This window comes from Dasypus novemcinctus, chromosome 23 (assembly GCF_030445035.2).
Source record: "Dasypus novemcinctus isolate mDasNov1 chromosome 23, mDasNov1.1.hap2, whole genome shotgun sequence".
Lineage (NCBI taxonomy): Eukaryota > Metazoa > Chordata > Mammalia > Cingulata > Dasypodidae > Dasypus > Dasypus novemcinctus.
This window is the reverse complement of record NC_080695.1, coordinates 56,701,882-56,726,434: the sequence shown is the minus strand read 5'-3', so window position 1 is coordinate 56,726,434 and position 24,553 is coordinate 56,701,882. Positions and strand designations below refer to the sequence as shown.

General features: G+C 42.2%; 1 pseudogene; it reads left to right on the top strand.

Annotated features, from left to right (window-relative positions):
* Positions 1 to 21,400: 21,400 nt before the first annotated feature.
* Positions 21,401 to 22,540, top strand: LOC101418714 (interferon gamma receptor 2 pseudogene; annotated as a pseudogene).
* The last annotated feature ends 2,013 nt before the right edge of the window (positions 22,541 to 24,553 follow it).

The following is a 24,553-nucleotide window of genomic DNA, read 5'->3' as shown; positions in this document are numbered from 1 at the left end:
AGGCTTGTTTTGTGGCCTAGCATGTGGTCCATCCTGGAGAATGTTCTCTGTGGGCTTGAGAAGAATGTGTATTTTAATACTGTTGGGTAGAGTGTTCTATATTTGCTTGTTAGATTTAGTTGCTTTTTTGTATTGTTCAAATGTTCTGTTTCCTTATCTTTTCTTTAGTTGTTCTATCCATTATTAAAAATGGGGTGTTGATAACTCCAACTGTTATTGTTCAATTATTTATCCCTTCAATTCTGTCAGTGTTTGCTTCATATATTTTAGGGCTCTTTTATTAGATTCATGTGTTTATCATTGTTCTATATCTTTCATGGATTATACTTTAATCTCTATATAATGTCTTTCTTTGTCTGTTGTAGCAATTTTTGCCTTAAAATCTATTTTGTCTGATATTACTAGAATCCATCTAGTTCTCTATTTGCATGGAATATCTTTTTTTCATCCTTTCACTTTCAAGATATTTTTTCTTTGGATCTAATGTGTATGGTATGTGTTAAGTCATGAGCCCCAGGGGAAAAAAAAATTCTTAATATTCTTTTTAAATGTTTAAATGTTTTTGTTATAGAAGTTGTGGGTTTAATAAACAATCATGCATAAAAGACAGCATTCCTATACATCACCCCATTACCAGCACCTTATATTGGTGTGGAATATTTGTTATAATTGATGACGGCACTTTTTTATAATTGTACTATTTTTAACAGTGGTTACCTTTGTTACAGTTGATGAAAGATTATTAAAAGAGTACTATTAACTATCATTGATGATTTACATTTAGGTGTATATGGAGATATACCACTCTATTAACAACTCTTTGTATTAGTATTGTATATTTGTTATAATTCATGAAAGAACATTCTTGTACTATGAACCATAGTCAATAATCTAAATAAGTTTCACTGTGTTATACAGCCTTATGTAATATCACTAATTTTTATTCTAGCATCATACATGGCATGAAGTTTCTCCTTTTATCCATGTTCACCTGTCTAAGTCAGTGATGTTAATTACACTCACAGCAATGTGCTGCCATCACCACCATCCATTTCCAAACATTTACAGTTAACTTAAATAGAAATTCTATGTAAATTAAGCATCAACTCCCCATTCTCTAATCCCAGTCTGTTCTCTGGTAACCTATTTTAACCTATATTCTAGAAGCTAACTCTGTAAGTTTGCTTATTATAATTAGTTCTTATCAGTGAGGTCATACAATATTTGTCCTTTTGTGTTGGGTTTATTTTACTCAGCATAATATCCTCAGTGCTCATCCCTGTTGTCACAGACATCAAGATTTCATTCCTTTTATGGCTAATAATCCAATATTACATGCTTGCCCATGATCAGGAAACATGCCTTTTTCTTGCTTAGTTGTATTCTGACTCTTGTAGGAAATAAATAGTAGAGTTGTATATTGAGGATACAGTGTTACTGGGTTTTGCATTTACACTTTTAGTTATCCTTTCTCATAATATTCGTTTTTTCACACTTCTCCAAGCCACTCTCTCCTGTCTTTTTCTTTCAACCTGCAGAAATCCCTTTAGTAATTCTTGCAGGGCAAATCTTTTGTTAGCACACTCTCAATTTCTGTTTATCTGTGAATATTTTAAACTCTCCCTCATTTTTGAAGGACAATTTTGCTGAATAAAGAATTTTTAACTGGCAGTTTTACTCTTTCAGTTGAATGTGATGAATCACTTTTCTCTTGCTGTTTTCGGAATTACTTCTTTATCTTTGGCATTCAACATTCTGATTAGTGCGTGACTTGGAGTGGGCCTATTAGAATTTACTCTATTTGGAGTACATTGCACATCTTGAACATGTAAATTTATGACTTTCATAAGAGTTTGGAAATTTGGGCCCCTTATTTCCTGAAATATACTTTCTGCCCTTTTTCATGTCTTTCCTTCTGGGACACCCACAGCAAGTACATCTGTGCACTTTATGCTGTCACTCAAATCCCTGAGACCCTGCTCAATTTTTTTTCTCTTCTATTTCTATTTCTGTTCTTGTGGTCGCATGCTTTTGATTGACCTGTCTTCTGATTCACTGATTCTTTTTTTGCCTATTCATATCTGCCTCTAAATGCCTCTAGTGTCTTTTTTTTTTTGAGTGATAAGAAGCCAATACAATGGTTTGTCTTTATTCCAATGAAGAAAACCTTACAGCACGTTTGAGTGAGTTGGTGCAGGGGATCACCGTGGCTCAGCTGGTGGGGCACCAGCTCATAATGGGCTTTACAGCGAGGGCAGCACTGGGCTTTGCCTTCATGCTGCCAGAACCAAATGATGACACTCTGTCCTCTTCACAGGTGCAGACTACTGTTTGCTTGTTGGTGACAGAGGGGACTAAATTAGGGTCTTCCTTGGTGCCTGCGGCTGCCTGTGGGGATAGTGTATTATTTGGGTCCTGTCCTTTCCAGGCAGCCGTCATGATCTCCCTCTCCAGCCCTGTGGCTGCTCGTCCTCAGGGAGAGCACCGCAGCTCTGGAGGCTGGAAGTCTGAAAGCACTGTATGGGCAGCGCTGGGTCCCTCTGAAACCCGTAGGAGGATCCTTCCTTGCTTCTTCCAGTTCCTGGGGCTAACGGGGTCATTGTCATTCCTTGGCTTGCTGCAGCAGCACTGCAGGCTCTGCCTCATGGTGACTTACTCCTCTAGTATTTTTTTTTTTTTGAGGTATTGCAGCTGGTATTGAACTGGGACCTTGTGTACAGGAGCTGGTCCTCAACCACTGAGCCACATCAGCTCTCCTGAGTTGGTTTTTCTGTTTGTTTGCTTATTGTTTGTTTTTGTTTTTTCAGGAGGCACGAAAGACTGAACCTGGGACCTCACGTGTGGGAAGCAGGTGCTCAACCACCTGAGCCACATCTGCTCCCCTAGTATATCCATCCCTTCCCAAGATGGTTCCCTTGCCTATTGGTTTCCTGTCTGTTTGCTGTGTCTGCTTGTTGCCTGCTCACTTTGTCTATTTGTTATATCTGCTCATTGTATCTGCTTGTTGTGTCTGCTGTTGTCTGTTGCTTTTCTTTAGGAGGCGCCAGGAACCAAACCCAGGAGCTCCCATGTGGGAGGTGAGTGCCCAACTGCTTGAGCACATCTGCTCCCCTCCCCTAATGTATTTTTCTTTTTTTCGTATTTATTTATTTTTTCCCCTCTCCCCTTGCAGCTTGCTTGCTGTCTGCTCTCTCTGTCCATTCGCTGTGTGCTCTTCTGTGTTTTTGCTTGTCTCCCTTTTTTTGTTGTTGTATCACCTTGCGGAGTCGGCACTCCATGGCGTCTGTGGGCTAGGAGGCGCTCCGCGTCGTACAGGCAAGCCTGCCTTCACAAGGAGGTCCTGGTACATGAAGCCAGGGCCTCCCATATGGTAGATGGGAGCCCAACTGATTGAGCCACAGCCGCTTCCCCCCTAGTATATTTTTAATCTATGTTATTGTGCCTTTCATCCTCATAATTTCTGTTATGTTTCTTCACATACTTTTAAATTCTTCTTTACCCTCATATATTGTCTTCTTAGTATCTTTTTTCTTTTTATGTTTATTTTCCTTCATCTCCTTGAGTTGCTTTATGAGGTTTGTTTGAACTTCGTTAATTTTTTCTAAATTCTGTGTCTTCTCTGAAGTTTTAATTTATTCCTTTTAGTAAGCCGTGTCTTCCTGTTTCTTAGTATGGTTTGATTTGCATGTAGGTGGTCCAGCCAACAGAAATTGGATTGATGAGTTCACCCCTTGCCAGCCCCATTTCTACCGTGGCCCCTTCTCCCCAGCCCTGGGGGCCCTTTTGTGGGCGGCACCCCTCAGTGGCTTTTGTTCTGCTCTGGGTCTCTGTGGACTTGGATCCTTGTGCCTGGATATTCCTGAAGTTCTAACTGGCTACTGTGGGAACTTCTACAGTCCCTGTCGCTGGTGGGAGATGAGAAGTTGGAGGGATCCAGGCCACTGCCTCTGAGAAATTCCCAAGCTGTACAGGACAAAGTGAGGGGGAGGAAAGAAGACCAGCAGTCCATGACAATGTCTCTACCTGCTGGTCTCCTTTTTCTTTGAGTTAGCCTTTGTTGAGTCCTTCTCCAGTCTCTACTCTCCTTCTGAGTTCTAAGCAAGTCATATTTTCCCTTTTCCTTTCTGAAACTCTAGGAAGGCGTTTAGTCAGGGCATGACTTATGCCACCTGTTGATGACATCCTCTAATGTGTTTTTGTTTTTACTGTTACCTGATATGTGCTAATAACATTAATTGAGCAAGGAATTTGGTTTAATTTATTAGTAGCCAAAACAAAATAGTAATATAACTGTCTTCGTTTGGAGGTGATACAAATTTGTCTGTGGTGATTTTTATGTCGTGATTTTTTTCAAAGAAGCTTTAGATTACATAAATGTTACATAAAAAATATATGGATTCCCATATACCTCTACTTTTCCCCTCCCACACATTTCCACATTGACAATGTCTTTAATTAGTGTTGTCATTTGTTACAGTTGATAAATACATATTGAAGCATGGCTATTAACCATGAACTATAGTTTACATTATAGTTTACTTTGCATCACACAACTTTACAGGTTTTGACAAAATGTTTAATGTTCTATATCTATCATGGCAATGTCATGCAGGACAATTCCAATGTCCCCAAAATGCTCCATGTTACACCTATTCCTCCCTCTCCCTATCTTCAGAACCTCTGGTTGCCACTGCCTTTATATCAATGATACAAGTTCTTCCTTTGCTAGAATAATAATAAGTCTACTTTGTCCACAGATGCACTCCTCCCTTATGCTTGTTCATTTCTCAGTCTTGAGGATTGGGGGATGGTGCTGCCCACTCTATTTCTGACTGAGAGGGGGCTTAGATCCCATGGGGCAGAAGGATGGAACTATCTTCTTTCAGTTGTAGACACTATGTTTTGGAGGATGGTTGTTGTTCATCATCATCCTTTTGTTAGCTGTCATGACAAGTCCGATGAACTGGAGAGTAGGTGTTGCAACTCTGCTGAGATTCAGGACTGAGCCAGCATATGAACAGACTGAAGTTTTAAGTCTCTGGGACATATATTTAACAAGTATAGTGCTAATTATAGGTTAAAATAAAAGGGGCAGAACACTCATTTGTAAGGAAATTATAAATGAGTCTGTTACATTGGGGAGCATATAATCCAAAGTAAGGCCTACTAACAAGGTGATGAATTCCTGAGATTGTCTGCCCTGCCTATAGTGTCTAGATGTCTCTAGAGCCCTCAGAAGCCCCACTGTTTGAGGCATAATTTACTGTGGCAGTCAAAGAGATCCTGCTGAGACCTGCATAAGTATAACCTCTAGAATAACCTCCAACTCACTTTAAAATATCTTAGCCATAAAAACTTATTTGTATTTAATAGTTCCCCCTTTTGGTCAAGGTCTTTTTCCAAATGCATCACTAGTTGGCACTTGGGAATAATCTCTCAGTACCAGGAAGGTTCATCCCTGGAAATCATGTCCCATGTTGGGTGGGGAACGTAGTAGGTTTATAAGCTGAGTTTGGCTCAGAGAGAGGCCAGACTTGAGCAACAAGGAGGCTTTCAGGAGGGAACTCTTAGGCAATATATAATACTAATCTAAATTTCAATTTCACAAAAAAAATTGTCATAAGTACAACCATCAGTATCAAAGGGCCCGGTGTAATGGGCTGTCCTTCTTCACTAGGGAATTCTTACCCCTTGTAGCAGTTTGATATGGTTATGAGTTCCAAAAATAGATATTGGATTATGTTTGTAATCTGCTTGGTACCTGGGCATGATTAAGTTATAATTAGGGCTTTGATTGGGCCATGTCATTAGGGCATTGCATCCCCACCCCTTGGTGGGTGGGAACTCACAGATAAAAGGCATGGCAAAGGACAGAGTTGGAGTCTGATGCTGAAGCCCCAGGAAGTAAGCTCACAGAGGAAAGAGAAGCAAGTCCCAGGAAGAGAGGAACCCTGAGCCCAGGAAGAAGCAAGTCCTGGGAAGAGAGGAAAACTAAATCCAGAGAGAAGCAAGATCCTGGAAGGGAGGAACCCAGGAAGCCTGAACCCTCACAGACATCAGCAGCTGTCTTGCTCCAACACATGGAAATAGACTTTGGTGAGGGAAGTAACTTATGGTTTATGGGCTGGTATCTGTAAGCTCCTACCTCAAATAAATACCCTTTATGAAGACCAACCAATTTCTGGTATTTTGCATCAGCTCCCCTTTGGCTGACCAATACACCACTTTATTAAATAATAGAATTCCCTGGTTGGGAATTCAATATTCTTTTGGTTATTGTATGGGTCTCCACCTACAAAGACAGCACCCCATGACCACTTGAACATATTCATATGCCATAGAGTCATGTTCCAGGTGCACTCCTTCCTACACATCTCCCATTACCAATCACCCTGCGTCAGTAATCCTCTCTTGCCACAGTTGTGACCCTTCTGTGAACAAACCCTTCCCAAAAACAAAACCAAAAAGCCCCCAAATAAAATAATAATAAAAAATTAAAAAACATTTTTTCATTGCATCTTTCATTACTGTAAGATCTGTTATCTTTTATGTACAGTGACAATTTCTTCCATATGTTCCCTCAGTGTGTTTTTTTTTTTCACATTATCTTCAAAGAAGGTTTAGGTTACAGAAAGTCACATAGAAAATATAGGGGATTCCCATATACCCAACTACTTTCCCCTCACCCACTCTCCTCTATTAATAACATTTTACATGTGTATGGTACATTTGTTACAATTGATGTACAAATATTGAAGCATTCCTACTAACCATGGCCAATGGTTTACACTATGATTTACATTTTGCACTGTATATTTGTATAGGTTTTGACAAAATGTAAAATGACCTGTATCCATTATTGCAAGATCATGCAGAACAATTCCCATGGCCTTAAAATGCCCTATGTTCTGTCTATTCTATTCTTTCCTCCCTCTCCCCTCAGAACCTGTGGTAACCACTAAGTTTCAAATTTTGAAGAATAAGGTTCATAGATACATGTAATAATATTGAGGGCTTGACATATTGGTCTGTTTCTTTTATTAAGTACTGCCTATGATCTTGAGAGATTCTTGCCTTCCTGATTGAGAACATAGCAGGACTCCCAGGATGAAGTTTAATATTTTCTTGTTTGTTGTGTGGGTCTCCACCCCGAGATAACACACTATGAGAAGATGAACACTTTCATATTCCACAGAAGCATATCCCAGAGCTTCCCTATCCTGCATATCTCCTTACCTCTGGTGCCCTGCATCAGTAACCTTTGCCTGCCATATTTGCCAAAAGAACATTCCCACCATTGTAGTTTTAACCACAGTTCTACAAATCCCAAGAGTTCACCTGTTCCTTCCTCCAACTTTCCCCCCAGTTCCATGGATAATCCAACCCATCCCTCCCACTCTACTCCCCTTCACATTCTTGCACCGTTGAACCCAATCACATCATAGTACCACTATCATCCCCATCCACTGCCCAACTACTCTCTTCCACATCTCATAGATTTTTCCCATATTGAGCATCAAGCATCAGCTTACCTCTAATGTACTTTTTTAAGGATTTATTTTATTTATTTCTCTGCCTTTCCTTTCCTGTGCCCCCCTCCCCTCCCTTGTTGGCTCTCTGTGTCCATTCGCTGTGTGTTCTTCTGTGTCCGTTCGCATTCTCAGCAGCACCGCGAATCTGTGTTTCTTTTTGTTGCGTCATCTTGCCGTGTCAGCTCTCCGTGTTCGCGGCGCCACTCCTGGGCATGCTGTGCTTTTTTCATGCAGAGCAGCTCTCCTTACGGGGTGCACTCCTTACGCATGGTACTCCCCCACGCATGCTGTGTGGCACGGCACTCCTTGCTTGCATCAGCACTGCATGTGGGCCAGCTCACCACACTGGTCAGGAGGCCCTGACTTTGAACCCTGGATCTCCCATGTGGTAGGTGGATGCTCTATGAGTTGAGCCAAATCCTCTTCCCTCTAATGCATTTTTAATGTGAACTGCTCCAACACTGTCTTCAGCAGTGATACTTCCACAGCAATGTAGCTGCTTTTGGAGTTCCCTAACCTGCCATTTTCATTCTCTTCCTTCACTGTTATCTTTGAAGAAGTGATGTGTATGTATCTGTGATCTTTTGCCCTCTCTACTTGTCTTCTTGATCCAAATTCTGCTTCCTCTTCCTGGGATATGCTCTAATCTACCAATATTTGTCAATGCCAACAATGCTGTAGCATAATAAGAGATCAAAGCATATACTTTGCCCTCAAAAGCTTACATTTTAATGCTAAGGTAAGTTGTTAAGAATTTTTTTACTGCTTGTAAGAAAGGAAACCCCCTCAAACTAATGGCTTGAACAAAGTGAGTCTTTATTGTTCTTAGTTAATGAGAAGTCCAGAGGGAGGAGGTTGATTCCATGACTCAGAGATGTCAGTGACAAGGTATCTGTGATTTTCTGTATTTTTTTTTATTATTAGGTTTAACTGCAAATGATAGAAAAACCCTCAAATAATAGGGGATTAAACAAGATAGAAGTTTATTTTTCTTTTATAAAAGTCTGTGTATGTGGTCCATGCCTGGTATGGTGGTGCTGTAAGATGCCAGAAAAACAAGATGCTTCTATCTTGCCCTTATCATGTATGACCTCCATTCCCAAGTCCATCTCAGCATCCAGCTGCAGACTCATTTTCCCATCTCAGAAAGATGGCATGGGAAGAGTAAAGAGGCCTAACAAGGTCATGCTATCTGAGTCTGCCTCTTTTTCAAGGAGCTTTCCTTAAATGTCTTAAATTTCATTGGCCAGAACCGTGTCCCATGACTACTTCTCCTCCAAAGAAAACTGGGAATTATAGTTTTTATCTAGGCACGTTGTCATCTTTAACAAAACTGGAGTTTCTGTTATTAAGGAAGAAGGGCGGATTAGATATTGAGTAATGTTTTAGTTAGCTAAGCTGCCAAGGCAATACACCAGAAATGGGTTGGTTTTTACAACGGGGATTTATTAACATAAACTTACAGTTCCCAGGCAGAGAAAAGTGTCCAGATCAAGGCATCTCCAGGCAACGCTCATCTGCTCGTCCCTGCCTTCTCCTCCAGGGCTCATGGCTTTTAACTTCAGCCTTCCTCTGGCTTTTTCTCCGGTCCAGTGGCTTTCTATTTCCTGGGTTCTGTTGATTTCAGCTTCTTGCTCTTGTAGCTTTCTCCCTCAACTTCAATTGCTCTCTGAGCACCTGCGTGTCTCTGCACTCCCTCTCTCTGTATTCATTCCATTTATAAAAGACTCCAGTAAGAGGATTAAGACCCGCCCTGGGTCATGCCCTACAGAAGTCATCTAATCACAAGGAAGTTCCCGCCTATGGTAGGTTTACATCCACAGGAATGGATTCGCTCTAAACGTGTGATCTTTTCTGGGGCCCATAAAAGCTCAGACCACCACAGCTAGGCAACTAGCAACCTCTGTCCTGGGAAGGCAGACAGGAAAAGGAGAAATTACTACACAAAGTGCATATAGGAGGGGCCCCAACCTAGCTTTGGGTAATCAAGAAGTGCTGAGTATGAATTAGCTGATGCAGAGAGAGAAGCTGGGTGTGTGTGCTGATAAGGAAAATGATAAGGTCATTCCAGAAAGAGTTGTAGTTTGGGGGATCAAGGGTAAGAGATGAAGCTGAAGAGACCAGCAGCCTCATTCTGCTAAGGGAAGTAAGACGCCATCAAAGGTTTATACATGTCTGTTTTCAAGTAGGGAGTCACCTAGTCATTCCTTAGTTTTTGTATCTTCAATCAACTTCTTTCTCTGTCTTTCAGTATGAGAGGAAAACCTGTCTCTTGGCCTTATAAAAAACCCCTTCCCTTTAAAAAAAATTATTTTATTTATTTATTTCTACACACACACAACACTTTGTTTGTGCTCACTGTCTGCTCTCTGTGTCTGTTTGCTGTGTGCTCGCTTTGTCTGCTTGTCTTCTTTTTAGGAGGCACTGGGAACCAAACCCAAGACCTCCAATGTGGGAGGGAGGTGCCCAACTGCTTGAGCCACCTCCACTCCCTGCTTGTTGTGTCTTTCATTTTGTTTCCTCATTGTGTCTCCTCATTGTGTCATCTCATTGCTTCATCTTATAATGTCAATTTGCCATGCCAGCCCATCACATCAGCTTGCTGTCTTACTCATCTTCTTTAGGAGGCCCTGGCAACTGAATTCAGGACCTCCATGTGGTAAGTGAGCACCCAACTGCTTGAGTCACATCTGCTTCCCCCCATCCTATTACTGCCTTGTCTCTCTCCTTTCCTTCTTGCTAAAACTTGAGGAGAATGTCTTTAACCATCGCCTATATTTCCTCATCTCTTGCTAACCCCTTAACATCTTGCCACTTGACTTCCACCTCAACCATTGCACTGAAATGGCTCACTCAGAATTCATCAATCTTTCCTAATCTCTTAATGCAAAGGATTACCTTTTCTCACTGTCTTTGGCCTCTTTGTGATATTTAATGCTATTAGTCTCCTTCTCCTTTCCAAAATTCTTTTTTTCCCTTAGCTTGTCTTATACCATACTCTAGTAGCTCTTCTTCAACTTCTGTCTATTCTGTATTTGGCCCTTCCTTTTTGCTCTGCTTCCTAAATAGGCTGGTATATCCCTCAGTTCTATCCAGGGCCCTGGTGTCTGCTAGGGATCTTGGATAGCAAGCAACAGAAAATGACTCTACAACCTAAGCAAAAGAGAACACGTCGGAAAGATACGGAGTTGCTCATGGGAAAAGGAAGAAAACCAAGCCTTAGAGAGAGTGGGAAGCAGGGCAGCTGTTGTATCCAGGTACAGGAATCAACTACGCAATCTCCTCTCTAACTTTGTTTTAAAAATTACCAAACCTGCTGGAAAGTTGACCCAGAATAGCTTTCACCCAGATTCACTTAGATTTCAAGGAGGCTCATCAATTATTAAAATCTTGTCATAACGTCATGTACCTATATGTTTTAACTTTTTTGTTAAACCATTTGAAATTAAGTTGCCGACACTATGACATCACACCATTGAATATGTATGCATGTTGTGTCCTGAAAGCAAGAAAGCTCTCTGCAATGCATTACCACTCCTCAGAAAATTTCTTGACATCTCTTGGGATATTTATTTACAACTTCAGTGTTTTTCTCTACTTATAGTAACACCTAAGCCAGTGAAGACTCCAGGAGATACTTGCCACCCTAAAAAAAGAGTTCAGAGCTGTTTTTAGAAGGAATTAGATAAGGCCTGCTTGGAGTCCTGGGCAGCAAGCAGCTGGTCCCTGTGGGACCTTTCATCACGCAGTTGCTATGACTTTTATCACGCAGTTGCTGACTTTTATCACGCAGTTGTTATGACTCAGGATAAATGCACTGTACGGACCACCTCCTGCCCTGAGGAGCTGCTGACTGTTGGGCTCCTGCTCAGGGAGGGACCTCACCACACCAAGGGCTTCTTCATTGCCTAATGATGGAAGCTTTGCAGGGCTTTATCAAGGGAGCGGCAGAGGAGCCTCCCCCATGTAGTTAAACTCATGGAAACACAACGGGCGGATTGCTACAAAGGTGGGCAGGCAAATAGGGCCCCGAGGCAGGAGCCTTCTCCTTGGACCAAGATGTTTAGATTTCTTTCTGGGGAGGCTGATAAAACAGTTACCATAGCCCAAACCCTCCCTGTTCTTCATCTGCAAACTGAAATGTTTTGAGGCATCTTCCTTCGGTCAGCAGTTTTTGAACTCTTGTTAATTTTGGGACTGCCCAGGGGGGCCTGCTGAATGCCAGGCCCTTCTCCGATATTCTCCCCGTGAACTTCTTGCCTTGGACTGATCGCAGGTGGCAGGTGTCTTGTCAATCTTTAAACCTTGCTCAAGCCCTCTTGTCAGGAAGTCCTACCCTGACCCCCTTACTGAAAAGTGCAACTTGCCCCCAACCTCCACCCCGCATTCCCAAGGGCTCTCAACCACCTTCCAGCGTGCGGTACAATTTAACTAACTACGTTTGCATCTATACATGAGGGGTACATCCACGAGGGTGGGAATCTTTGTCAGTTTTGCTCACTGGTGTATCCCAAGGGTCTACAGCAGAGCCTGGCTCATTAAATTGTATGGCTAGAGCATCGTTCCTTTAACCAGTCTCCCACGGATGGACACTTAGCCTATTGCCAACCTCTTGCTATTACAAACATACTGTGGTGAACATTCTTGGACAAATATCTTTGCACATTGTGCACCTACATTGTGGGATAGAGTCTGACATACAGAGTTGCTAATTCAAGGGATACGAGCAATCTAAATTTTGCTCCTGCCAAATAACCCTTCCAAAATGACTCTATCCATTTGTATTCCCACCAGTGGTACGTGAGAATGTCAACAAGTATTTATAAAATTTGGGTTGGTGGGGGGAGGTCCCAACTTCCCTGCTGAATTGCTGAGGCTTGGGATCATAGAATCTTAGTGTTGAAAGGGACGTAAGAGTTCGTCTATGGTTTGTCCCACTCTCCACCCCTATCACCCTCCCCCCACACCCCACCCCCTTCCCAAGGCAGCAATTCACCCCACCACAACCTCATCTTAAATTCTTCTCTTGTAAGGCATTGGGGTCAAAGTCCTCATCTCTGGTGTTTTTTTTAGAGAAAATCACTAATAGGGATTTCATTACATCCAGTAAGTTAATTATATCACTGGGCCAAACTCCACCTTCAATCAATTCCACCCCAGCTGCCCCAGCTCTGTTCTCAGGAACACCACAAAGCAGGTCTAATCCTTTTTCCACATGACAGACCTTAAGATATTCGAAGACTGTATAAAGTCTCCTCTAAGTCTCCTTCCTTCCAGGCTAAACCTCCCCAGCTCTGGCCGGATACATCTCTGGGATATGAAGATGCCGACCTCAAAGTCCTTTAGCCCAGTGGCCAAACACAAGAGTGTTAGAGTCCCCCAGCCCTGGGCTCAAGCCCCAGTTCCCACACTTTCTAGCTGTCTGCCCTTGGCCAAGTCACTTCTCAGACTTTATTTTCCTCCCTTGGATAAATCGTGTAACAATGGTGCCCACCTCATGCGGTTGCTGACGGGGCCACATTTGGACTTTGGTGGACCCCTTCTGCCATATAAAAAAGCTGACCGTTGTATTTTGCGACTGCTTTGGTGTAAAGACAAATGTAATCAGTCTGGATTACATTTATTTTTAATCCTGATTTTAAAAGAACCTAAAACATTTCTACGAGGCCCTAAAAGTAATGTGGGCCCTGGGTAGGCACTGTGCCTCCTGCACCTGATGGATACATGGGCTCTAGTTGCTGGGGACGGCGGGGGGGAGTGAAAAAGAGAAAATATGCCAAGTATATGAAGTGCTTAGCCCAGGGCCTGGCGCTTTGTAACTTAAGGAGTGATGATCAAACATAAAAAAAGTTCTGTGCAGAGAGCAAAATGTAACACTAAAGAATGTCTCCCCAGAGGTCTCTTTATCAGCACTTATTGAGAATGCAAATTCAACTTCTTCCTGAATGCAAGTAACACAGCCACCAGGTCCATGTTTCTCCTCTTACCACAAGTCTTTACCAAAAAGATACATAGTCTGTGGCACTTATTTTGAAAATAGAGGAAACTTATATCTAGGAGTGTGTGTTTAAAGAACTCTGGAAGAAAGAAAAAAAAAGAACTCTGGAATGATAAACAAAAAATGAATAATAGCAGCTACCTATTGGGAGCGGTCAGATACTATGTGAATGGGTATAGGAGTGGAAGAGAGATTTTCCATGGTATACCTTTGTATCATTTTGAAACTTGAACAATCATTATAGTACTGATTCAAAGAGCTTGTTTTGAAGAATATATGCATATGGTTAAAAAAAAAAATCAAACAGTTTGAAAGGGTGAAAATCAAGTCTCCTTCCTACACCCAAGAAGGATCTTATAAAAAGATCTAACACAAAAAGTGGGGGCAAAACCTTTTTGGAAAATATCATAAAACTTTGTTAAGAGACATTAAAGAAGGCCTAAATAAATATATATCATGTTCATTGATTGGAAGATCCAGAATGTGAAGGTGTTAATTCTTCTGATTTATAGGTCAAATGCAATCTCAATTGTAGCAGTTTGATAGAGTTATGAGTTAAAAAAATAGATATTGGATTTGCTTGTAAACTGGTCTGAATTTTCACATTTACTTAATTGAATTATGAGTAGCTATATACGGCCATACCCCACTGAATGGACTGGGAGAGAGTGTAAACTGCAATGTAAACTATAATCCATGCTGTGTAGCAGTGCTCCAAAATGTATTCATCAAATGCAATGAATGTGCCACACTGATGAAAGAGGTTGTTGATGTGGGAGGAGTGGGGTGAGGGGGGTGGGGGGTATATGGGAACCTCTTATATGTTTTATTGTAACATTTTGTGTGATATGTATCCTAAAAAAAAAAAGATAATTAAAAAATGAAGGTGGCGGACTTGGCCCAGTGGTTAGGGCGTCTGTCTACCACATGGGAGGTCTGCGGTTCAAGCCCTGGGTCTCCTTGACCCGTGTGGAGCTGGCCCATGCGTGGTGCCGATGTGCGCAGGGGGTGCACCCCATAGGAAGAGGCACCCAGCGCGCGAGAGAGTGCAGCCTGCCCAGGAATGGTGCCGCATACACAGAGAGCTGACACAACAAGAAGACGCAACCGAAAGAAACACAGATTCCCAAGCGTTCAAAGAAGACGCAGCAAATAGATGCAGAGAACAGACAACTGGGGCGGGGGAGGGGGGAAGAAATAAAGAAATAAATAAATCTTTTTCAAAAAATGAAAAAAATGATGATTAGGTTTTGACTGGGCCATGCCAGTAGGGTGCCAAGGGGTGGGGACTCATAGATAAAAGACATGGCAAAGGACAGAGTTGGAGTTTTGATGTTGCAGTTTTGATGCTTGAGTCTTGAACTGGAGCCCCAGGAAGTAAGCACACAAAGGAGCTTGGCTGTGAGGAAAGAGAAGCAAGCCCCATGAAGACAGGAACCCTGAGCCCAGAGAGAAGCCAGCCTGCCCCAGGAAGAGAGGAACCCAGCAAGCCTGAACCCTAGCAGATGGTGGCAGCCATCTTGCTCCAACATGTGGAAATAGACTTTGGTGAAGGAAGTAACTTGCTCTTTATGGCCTCGTAACTGCAAGCTTCTACCCCAAATAAGTACCCTGTATAAAAACCAACTAATTTCTGGTATTTTGCCTCAGAACCCCTTCAGCTGACTAATACACCAATCAAAATCTCAGCAGTTTTTTTTAGAACTTGACAATGAGATTCCAAAATTTATATGGAAATGTAAAGGGCCAAAAAAAAAAAACCAAGACTCTCAGGGAAAAACAGAACAAGTTAGAAATATTTACTTTACTGGATGCCAAAATTATTATCAGACTACAGTTAGCAAGACACAACGAACACTAAACAATAAAGAAATGTATTAATAAATTCAATGGTACTAAATTTAGAAACTCACATCAAAGTGCACTTTATAAAAAGAGGGCTAAAAAACCTACACAAACAGCAGATTAATTGAAGATATGTGCAATAAATCTAAGTGACAAAGCATTTGTATTCTTACCAAGTAAAGAGCTCCTTCAAATCATTAAGAAAAACGATAGAAAAATGGCAAAATGTCTTTTGCTTCTTTTAATGTGCCCTTTTGAAAAGGAGGAAATCAAAGGGGTGATAAGTATATGAAAAAGTGCTCAAGTTTCATTTGTAATTGGGGAAATGCAAATTCCAGCCACAATAAGATACTATGACACAGTCTGCATATATTATGTACTTTTCCTGGATGTATATCATATTTTACCATGAGCATACATTTAAAAAATGTATACATGCACCCCAAAATAAAAACAACAACAAAAACAATTCAAACAAAGCAAATGGGTGGAAAGTAAGTGTCCCTCCCCTGTGACCTCCAAGCCCTTTCTGTTACCAGTTTTCTTGTGTGGCCTGTCAGAGATACTCTTTGCTTGCGATAGTATCTGCTCATACAGTCTCCTTTCTAAGAATGATTACTAGCATACTTACATCAGTTGGTGTTTGACTAGTGAAGTGGAAACATTGGGAGTGATAAGGAATAAGGGGTTTATTATAAAGATTAGATTTTTCACAGGTGTGGGTGCCAGTGGACAAATCTATGGATATCTGCTACCTGTGCCTCGGATGATGGACATACAATGACTATAAATCAGCAAGGCCAGCAGATGGAAAGGACAAAAAAAGCTAGGCATGAAGTTGGGAAGAGGGAAGACAAAACAGAATCTGCAGGAGAAATTGGAACAGACCTTTTATGCCACTGTCTTCTTTACTACAACAATTCTAATATATATAAAATGGTATCTCACTGTGGTTTGCTGAAATATTTTAAAGACGCAGAGCTGAAACATTGCACCTTAAATACTTCATGATACATCTCAAAAAAATATTCATGCCCATCAGTTCCATTTCTTGATCATTTTCTCTCCTTTGTTTCCTCAATTTCACATTTCTGAAATTTTCATTATTCGGGTGATGGCCCTTCTGGTGTAACCTTCTAATGTTCTGTATTTTCTCTTCTTCCTGCAAGATTTCCTTATCATTTTCATCCCCTCCTCTCATTGAGTATGTTTTGTTTTGCTTCTTAATTACTTAATTTCCGAGAGTTCTTTTTCTCCTCCGAATGAATGTTCCTTTTAAAAGATACCCTGTTCTTGTTTCGGGAATGCTGTATCATCTCTTATCTATCTAAGGATATTGATGGTGGCTTTTGGGAAGTTTACTGCAGTCCCCTTGTTATCACTGTTTTCCAAGTCTCTTTTGCCTGTTTGTTTTGGATTTGCTTTTCATGATAAAAGTTTTTCTCTGATGTCTGGGGTCTTCTGCTGCCTGTTTATATTTTAGAGTAAGAATCTGCAAGCTGACTGGAAGCTCTGCATGGGAAGTGAGATTGTAGACTAGTGGGCTCCAATGCAGGGAGCTATGGAGGGTCCAACTTTCCATTGTACGTCTCCAAATGTCAGTATCCATAAATACTTTTATTGGGCTACCCAGTTTCGCAGAGAGTTCTCCAATGTCTCCTTGAAGGTTGTTATAGTCACTGGTGTTGTTACCCAATATTTCTGATTCTCCGTCCTTCTGGGCACATCTGGTCTCCTTGAGGATGGATGGCACTATGAGAGTGGTTCTAACCAATGAGCTGTAAGTAAAAGTTAGATACGTTACTTCCAATGGCATGGCTCACATGGGACTCTTCAAAGCTCTTTCCCCTTTCTCCTAATAATGGCCCACCCTTCAAATGATGGCTGCTCCATCCGACTGAGGGAATACAATGAACAGAACCCCTTTTAAATCTCAGGCCTGAGCAAACAATAAAGGTAAAGTGTTCCAGACTATGGAGATTTAGGGATATTTGTTACTGCAGAATACGTTAGCCTCTTTTGGCTATTTCAGAGATCTCAGCCTGACATCATTCCAGAGACTTGGGAATCTCCCCATTCCTGGGTACCTTTTCCTATAACTTTCCTGTTCTTAGGTCCAAGACCCACTCTAACCTTTATTGTACCTATTCCCCAATTCCAGGCTTTCTGATTCATTTTCTCCATAGAGTAAACCTCCTGTCTTCAGCTGTGACTGGGGAATATACAGTCACCTGGCTGCATGGGATGAGAGGAGAGGGCCTGGGAGTCTACCTTCTCTTTTTTTAAAGATTTATTTTATTTATTTCTCTCCCCTTCCCGCCCCCACCCCCACCCCAGTTGTCTGCTCTCTGTGTCCATTCACGGTGTGTTCTTCTGTGTCCTCTTCTATTCTTGTCAGCAGCACTGGGCATCTGTGTCTCTTTTTGTTGCGTCATCTCATTGTGTCAGCTTTCCGTGTGTGCAGCACCATTCCTGGGCAGGCTGAACTGTCTTTCATACTGGGCAGCTCTCCTTATGGGGTGCACTCCTTGCACATGGGGCTCCCCTATTCAGGGGACACCTCTGCGTGGCACGGCACTCCTTGCGTGCAGCAGCCCTGTGTGTGGGCCAGCTCACTACATGGGTCAGGAAGCCCTGGGTTTGAACTCAGGACCTCCCATGTGGTAGGCGGATGCTCTATCTGTTGAGCCAAGTCCACTTCCCTATCTTTTCTTTATATTGACCTTCAAACAATCCTTCAGTTCTCAGTCCCACCTCACCAGGACCAGCATAGGTAGCTGGCATTTTCTGTTTCTCAGAAGTTTCTGGCTTCTATGGTGAGAATAAGCTTGGGTTCTTGCTGAAGGCCAGCTCTGGGTTCTTCTAATCCACACTTTCCATCTGCTTTCCATCTTCTCAAATGTTGTTGACATTTTCTATCTGACACTGTTTCCTCTCCCATTCTCATTTTCCTCATTAATGTGAACCTTTTTTTATTCTTCAGTGGTCATTTCAGGCAGTTCATGGACAGAAACAGAGATAAAGAGTGTTTAATTTGCCATGACTAACTGGGGTCATGAGCATTTTCTTCTTGAACAGATGTAGAGCAGATTCATCATTTTTAATGGCTGTGACGTGTCCCACTATGTTGATGTACCATATCTGGCTTAACCCTGTTGATAGATACTTGACTCACTTCCTAGTAACGTTTGTATCTTTCTGATACTTAGATGTCTACTCGCTCAACGTAAAGACAAATCATTATAACCCTGCCATGGGATAGATATATCTTCTATCATTTTACATTAATCTTAAATTCTATTCTAAAAAGTCTCAGTGATATATATGAAAGTGGGTTTAATTCCTTTATGTTAACATGTAAAGGTCATTGTGTTTATGTACAATGTCTTTTGACAGATAGATGTTTGAAATCATGGTTAAGTATTTTTTCACAAAATGATATTATTGATTCACATTAATAAAGCATAAAATTCATCCAAAGTGTACGATCAGTGGTATTTGGAATAATCATATAGTTGTGTATTCATCACCTCAATCATCATCAGAGCATTTTCATTATTTCAATAGTAATAAAAACAATAATAAGCAAAAAGCAAATAAACTAACACGAAAATTCTTCACCCCTTGATCTCTCTATGCTTCCCCTGCTGTCCATAGCAGCTATTTCTGGCTATTCTTGTACAATTACCCATTTGTTTATTAAGCAGTTTTATTGAGATATATTCACATACCATATGATCTTTCCAAAGTGTATAATCAATGGCTTTTAGTATAATCACAATATTGTGCATTCATTAACACACAAAAAAATTTAGAACAATTTAATTACTTCAAAAAGAAAAATTCCACACCCCTTAGCAGTCCTTCCCCACACCTACATAATCACTAATCTAACTTCATCTTTTTTTTTAAGATTTATTTTTTATTTATTTCTTCCCCTATCCCCCCTTTGTCTGCTCACTATGTGTTCTTCTGTGTCTGCTTGTATTCTCAATCGGTGGTTCCGGGAAACAATTCTGGGAACTTCTGGAGTAGGAGAGAGGTGATTACTTTCTTGCACCACCTCATCTCCCTGTTCTGCTATGTCTTCTTATTTTCTCTCTTCTGTGTCTCTTGTTGTGTCATCGTGATCTTACTGTGCCAGCTCTCTACGCTGGCCGGCACTCCTGTGCTGGGTGGCTTTCCCCGCACAGGGCGGCATTCCCACACAGGGAGGCTCTCCTGCATGGCGCTGCATTCCTACATGGACTGGCACTCTGCATGGGCCAGCTTGCTGCATGGGCCAGCTTGCTCTCACCAGGAGGCCCTGGACATCGAACCCTGGACCTCCTGTATGGTAGACGGGAGACCAATTGGTTGAATCACGCCATTTCCCTCTAACTTCATCTTTATACATTGATTTATATTTACATTTTATATAAATGGAGTGATACAATATGTAGTACTTTCTGTCTGATTTCTTTCACCTAGCATATGAGGTTTTTTTGTCTGATATTAACATCTTGCAGTGTTAACATGTATTTGTTCAATTTCAAAGAAAAACAGTTTTATATATGCAATGTTACCCATATTCATATTTCACATGCAGTTTTACTATGCTATACAGGTCCATTTTATATTTTTTATCTTTCCTTTTAGTAATATACATGACCTTAGAGTTTCCCTTTAAACCCCTTTCATACTCACATAATAGTACTGCTAATTACAGACTTACGTTGCGGTTTCACCTTTTCTATTCATCTCCATGTATTAACACATATCCTTTTTACCAATTCTGCACAAGTTAACCCTCAGCTTTCCATTGTCAAATCTCATTCTATTTTTTTATCCCCTCCCCCTTTGTGTTTTTTGCGTAATGTCTGACCTCTGTGTCCATTTGCTGTGCGTTCTTCTGTGTCTGTATTTATTTTTATTTATTTCCCCTCCCCCACTTGCGGCTTGCATGCTGTCTGCTCTCCATGTCTGTTTGCTGTGCACTCTCCTGTGTTCTTGCTTGTCTCCCTTTTTATTGCATCATCTTGCTGAGTCGGCTCTCCGGGGCACTTGTGGGCTGGCAGCACTCCGCGGTGCTTGGGGACCAGCAACTCTCAGTGGCACTTGCGGATGAGCCTGCCTTCACAAGGAGGCCCCAGGACGTGAACCCAGGGCCTCCCATATGGTAGACGGGAGCCCAACTGATTGAGCCATAGCCGCTTCCAAGCCTCATTCTATTTTTCAAAAGTTTTTTAAAAATTTTATTTTAAAAGAAGCTTTAGATTACATAAAGGTTACATAAAAAATATAGGGGATTCCCATATGCCCCACACCTCCCCTTTCCAAACTTTCCCACATTAGCCACATCCTTCATTAGTGTGGTATATTTGTTATAATTGATGAATACACATTGAAGTATTGCCGCTGTGGACTACAGTTTACGTTATAGTTTGCACTCTGCCCCACACAATTTTATAGGTTTTGACAAAATGTATAATGGCCTATATGGGTCACTGCAATGTCATGCAGGACAACTCCAATGCCCCAAAAATGCCCCCGTGTTACACCTACTCTTCCCTCTCCCTCCCCTCAGAACCTCTGGTGGTCACTGCCTTTTTATCAATAAGAGTTCCTCCATTTCTAGAATTATAAGTCTGTAATAGAATAATAATAGGTCTACTTTAGTCCATTGTTCGTTCTCCAATCTTGAGGATTTGCAGATGGTGATGCCCACTCTGTTTCTAATTGAGAGGGGGCTCAGATCCCATGGGGCAGATGAATGGAACTATCTTGCTTGTAGTTGCAGGCACTCTGTATCTGGGGATGGTCATTGTCCATCATCATCTCCTTGTTGCTTGTCCTGGGTGAGTCTAATGCTGAAATTCTGCTGAGATTCAGGGCCCAACCGACACAGGAATGGACCAAAGATTTAAGTTTCTGGGACATTGGGTTGTTTGTCTTTTTATGTTGAGTTGTAGCATCTCCCTATATATCATAGGTATTAAACCTTATCAGGTCCTGCTCGCGCCCCCGTCCCTGCGCCCCAGGCCGCATGCCATGGGCGACCCGGCAGTGGCGTGAGCATCTCGGTGGCCCCACGCAGGGCCGGGCCGCACCCTGCGCCGCCACCACGCCCGCTGGGCGAGGGCCCCGGGGCCATGCGGTCAGGGCCGCCGCTCCGGCCCCCCCGCTCCTGCTGCTCCGCGGCCGCAGCGCCCGGGCGCCCCCGCCAGACCATCCTGCTCAGCTGCCCGCTCCTCAAAAGCCGAAGATCCACTGTACAATTCGGAGAGCGTCTGAGCCGGGAGCGTGTCCCTGGGCAATGAAAGGAGGCCAGTGCTCTACCACGTGCAGTATAAATATGCCTCTAGTGAGTGGTAGGACATCAACTTGAAAGGGGTGTATTGTACCAAGATCACGGAGACACAGTGTGACTTCACGGCCAGCCTTTCAAAGGGTTTCACACCGTACTTCAATATACTTCATGCCTCCTAGCTGAGCTGGGAGAACTCGTTTCTGCCTGGGTGGTAGTAGCTTGGTTTCAACACGACCGACCGGAATGTTACCATCGGGCCTCCAGAAAACATTTCGGTGACCCCAGGAGAAGGCTCACTGATCATCACGTTCTCCTCTCCCTTTGACGTCACCACCTCCATGGTCACTCTTGAGTATCATATCCATTATTGGGGAAAAGAAGGAATTCAAGAGGTGAAAGGCCCTTTCACAAGCAACTCCATTGTGTTGGTGAGTTTGAACTCTTAAGAGAATACTGTTGACAAGTCAAGGCAGAACTGATTTGGCCACAGCAAAACATCTGCAGACCCGGGCAGTTAAGCAACACATCTTGCTGTGAAACAGCAGCCAATGCCTCCACAAAGCTTCAACCAGCCAAGCTGATCCTCATGGGAACCTCCCTGTTGGTGCTGGCACCAACCAAGTCTGTTGCTTCCTGATGCTGAGATGCAGGGGCCTGATTAAATACTGGTTCCACTCTCCGCCCAGGATCCCATCGCAGAGAGAAGAGTATTTAAGGAACCCGGATCAGCCTACTTTAGAGGCCTTGAGCAAGGACAGCTCCCCAGAGGAGGATGCCTATGGCTCTCTGTCCATTGTTGCCTTTCCAGAAGGGGAGAGAGAAGATGACCCCCAAAGCACTGGCCTGGGCTCTCCACGTCCGAGAGAAGGACACTGAGCCAGTGAGGCTGCTGCCAGGCCTTCTAGACAATATCCCATGATATTGCATGGCTCAGAAGGCTGTGCCTGGTGAGAGGTGGTGGACCCAGTGGGAGACAAGCTTGCTTTTTTTTTTTTTTCCTGTAAGAACTTTCTAAAGAATACAAGTTCCTAGAATGATTCTATAGAGATAACCCAGAAAAATGAAGATTTTTCATAAACACTAAGAAAGTATCAACATGGCTGTGCCTCCCCTCCGGTATGTTTTTCAGTGTCGGTGGGGCTGGGCTGTTCTTCAGAAAGGGTTCTTTCTAACAAAATGAGCTGGGGAAAGCTGGGCAGGTCAGGTAACCTCTCCCAGTCTGTCCCCTCCGTGTCCAGTCTGATTTTTAAATGCGATTGGTCCTGTAAATATTTTCCTAGTAATTTAAGTATTTTTAAAGGTCTGAAATAAAAGATTGTATAGTGGAAAAAACAAACAAAAAACCCTTGTCAGATATGTGATTTCCTAATTTTTTTCCCATCGAGTTGGCTGCCTTTTCACCATTTTGACAAAGTCCTTTGAGGTGCAAAAGTATTTAATTTTGAGGAGGCCTTATTTATTTTTTTCTTTCTTGAATAGGGAGTGAAATAGGGGTCCTGTTTTGTTCTTTTTGATATGTATTTCCAGTTCTCCCAGCACCTTTTGTTGAAGAGCCCTTAACACGGCTTTGGTAGATTTGTTAAAAATCAGTTGGCCATAGAAGTGTGGGTTCACGTTTGGATTTTCAGTTCTGTTCTACTGATGATTATGTCTATCTTTATGCCAAGACTATGCTGTTTTGTCCACTGTAGCTTTGCAATATATTTCAAGGTCAGGCAGTGAGATTCCTCCCATGTTAGTCTTCTTTTTAAAATGCTTTTGGCTATTAGAGTGCACTTTCCTGTCCAAATGAATTTGGCAATTGCTTTTTGTGTATCTGTAAAGTAAGCTCTTGGAATTTTGATTGGTATTGAATTGAATTCATAAATCAGTTTGGGTAGGATTGCCATCTTCATGATATTTAGTCTTCTAATCCATGGACACAGAATGCCTTTCCAATTGTTCAGGTCTTTTGAAAATTTCTTTTTAGCACTGTTTTGTAGTTCTCTTTATATAGGTCATGTATTTCTTTGGTTAAGTTGATTCCTAGGTATCTGAGTGGAATTTTTTTCCCTGATGTCCTCCGCAGATTGTTCAGTACTAACGTACAGAAACATTACTGAGTTTTGCATGTTGATCTTGTATCCTGCAACTTTGCTGGACTTATTAGCTCAAGTAGCTTTGTTGCAGACATTTCAGAATTTTCTAAAAACTGGATCATGTCATCCACAAATAGTGAGAGTTTTACTTCTTTTCCAATTTGGATGCCTTTTTTTCCCTTATCTAATTGCTCTAGCTAAAACTTCTAGCATGATGTTGAATAACAATGGTGACAGTGGGCATCCCTTATTCCTGATCTTAGAAGGTTGACATCACATAGGTATTTTTTTTAAGATTTATTTATTTATTCCCACCCCCAGTTGTCTGTTCTCTGTGTCTATTTGCTGCGTGTTCTTTGTCCACTTCTGTTGTTGTCAGCAGCACGGGAATCTGTGTCCCTTTTTGTTGCCTCATCTTGTTGTGTCAGCTCTCCGTGTGTGCAGCACCATTCCTGGGCAGGCTGAACTTTCTTTCGCACTGGGTGGCTCTCCTTACAGGGCGCACTCCTTGCGCATGGGGCTCCCCTGCGCGGGGACACCCCTGCGTGGCATGGCACTCCTTGCGCGCATCAGCACTGCGCATGGGCCAGCTCCACACGGGTCAAGGAGGCCCAAGGTTTGAACCGCGGACCTCCCATGTGGTAGACGGATGCCCTAACCACTAGGCCATGTCCGCTTCCCATCACATAGGTATTAATCCCAGGCTTCTCTCCCATCTTTTACTTTCTTGAGAATTGCTGGAAAATTCCTTTGCCTTATTTATAGATTTAGGAGTCGGACAGACCTGGCTTTGAAACCAGATGCCTCTAAG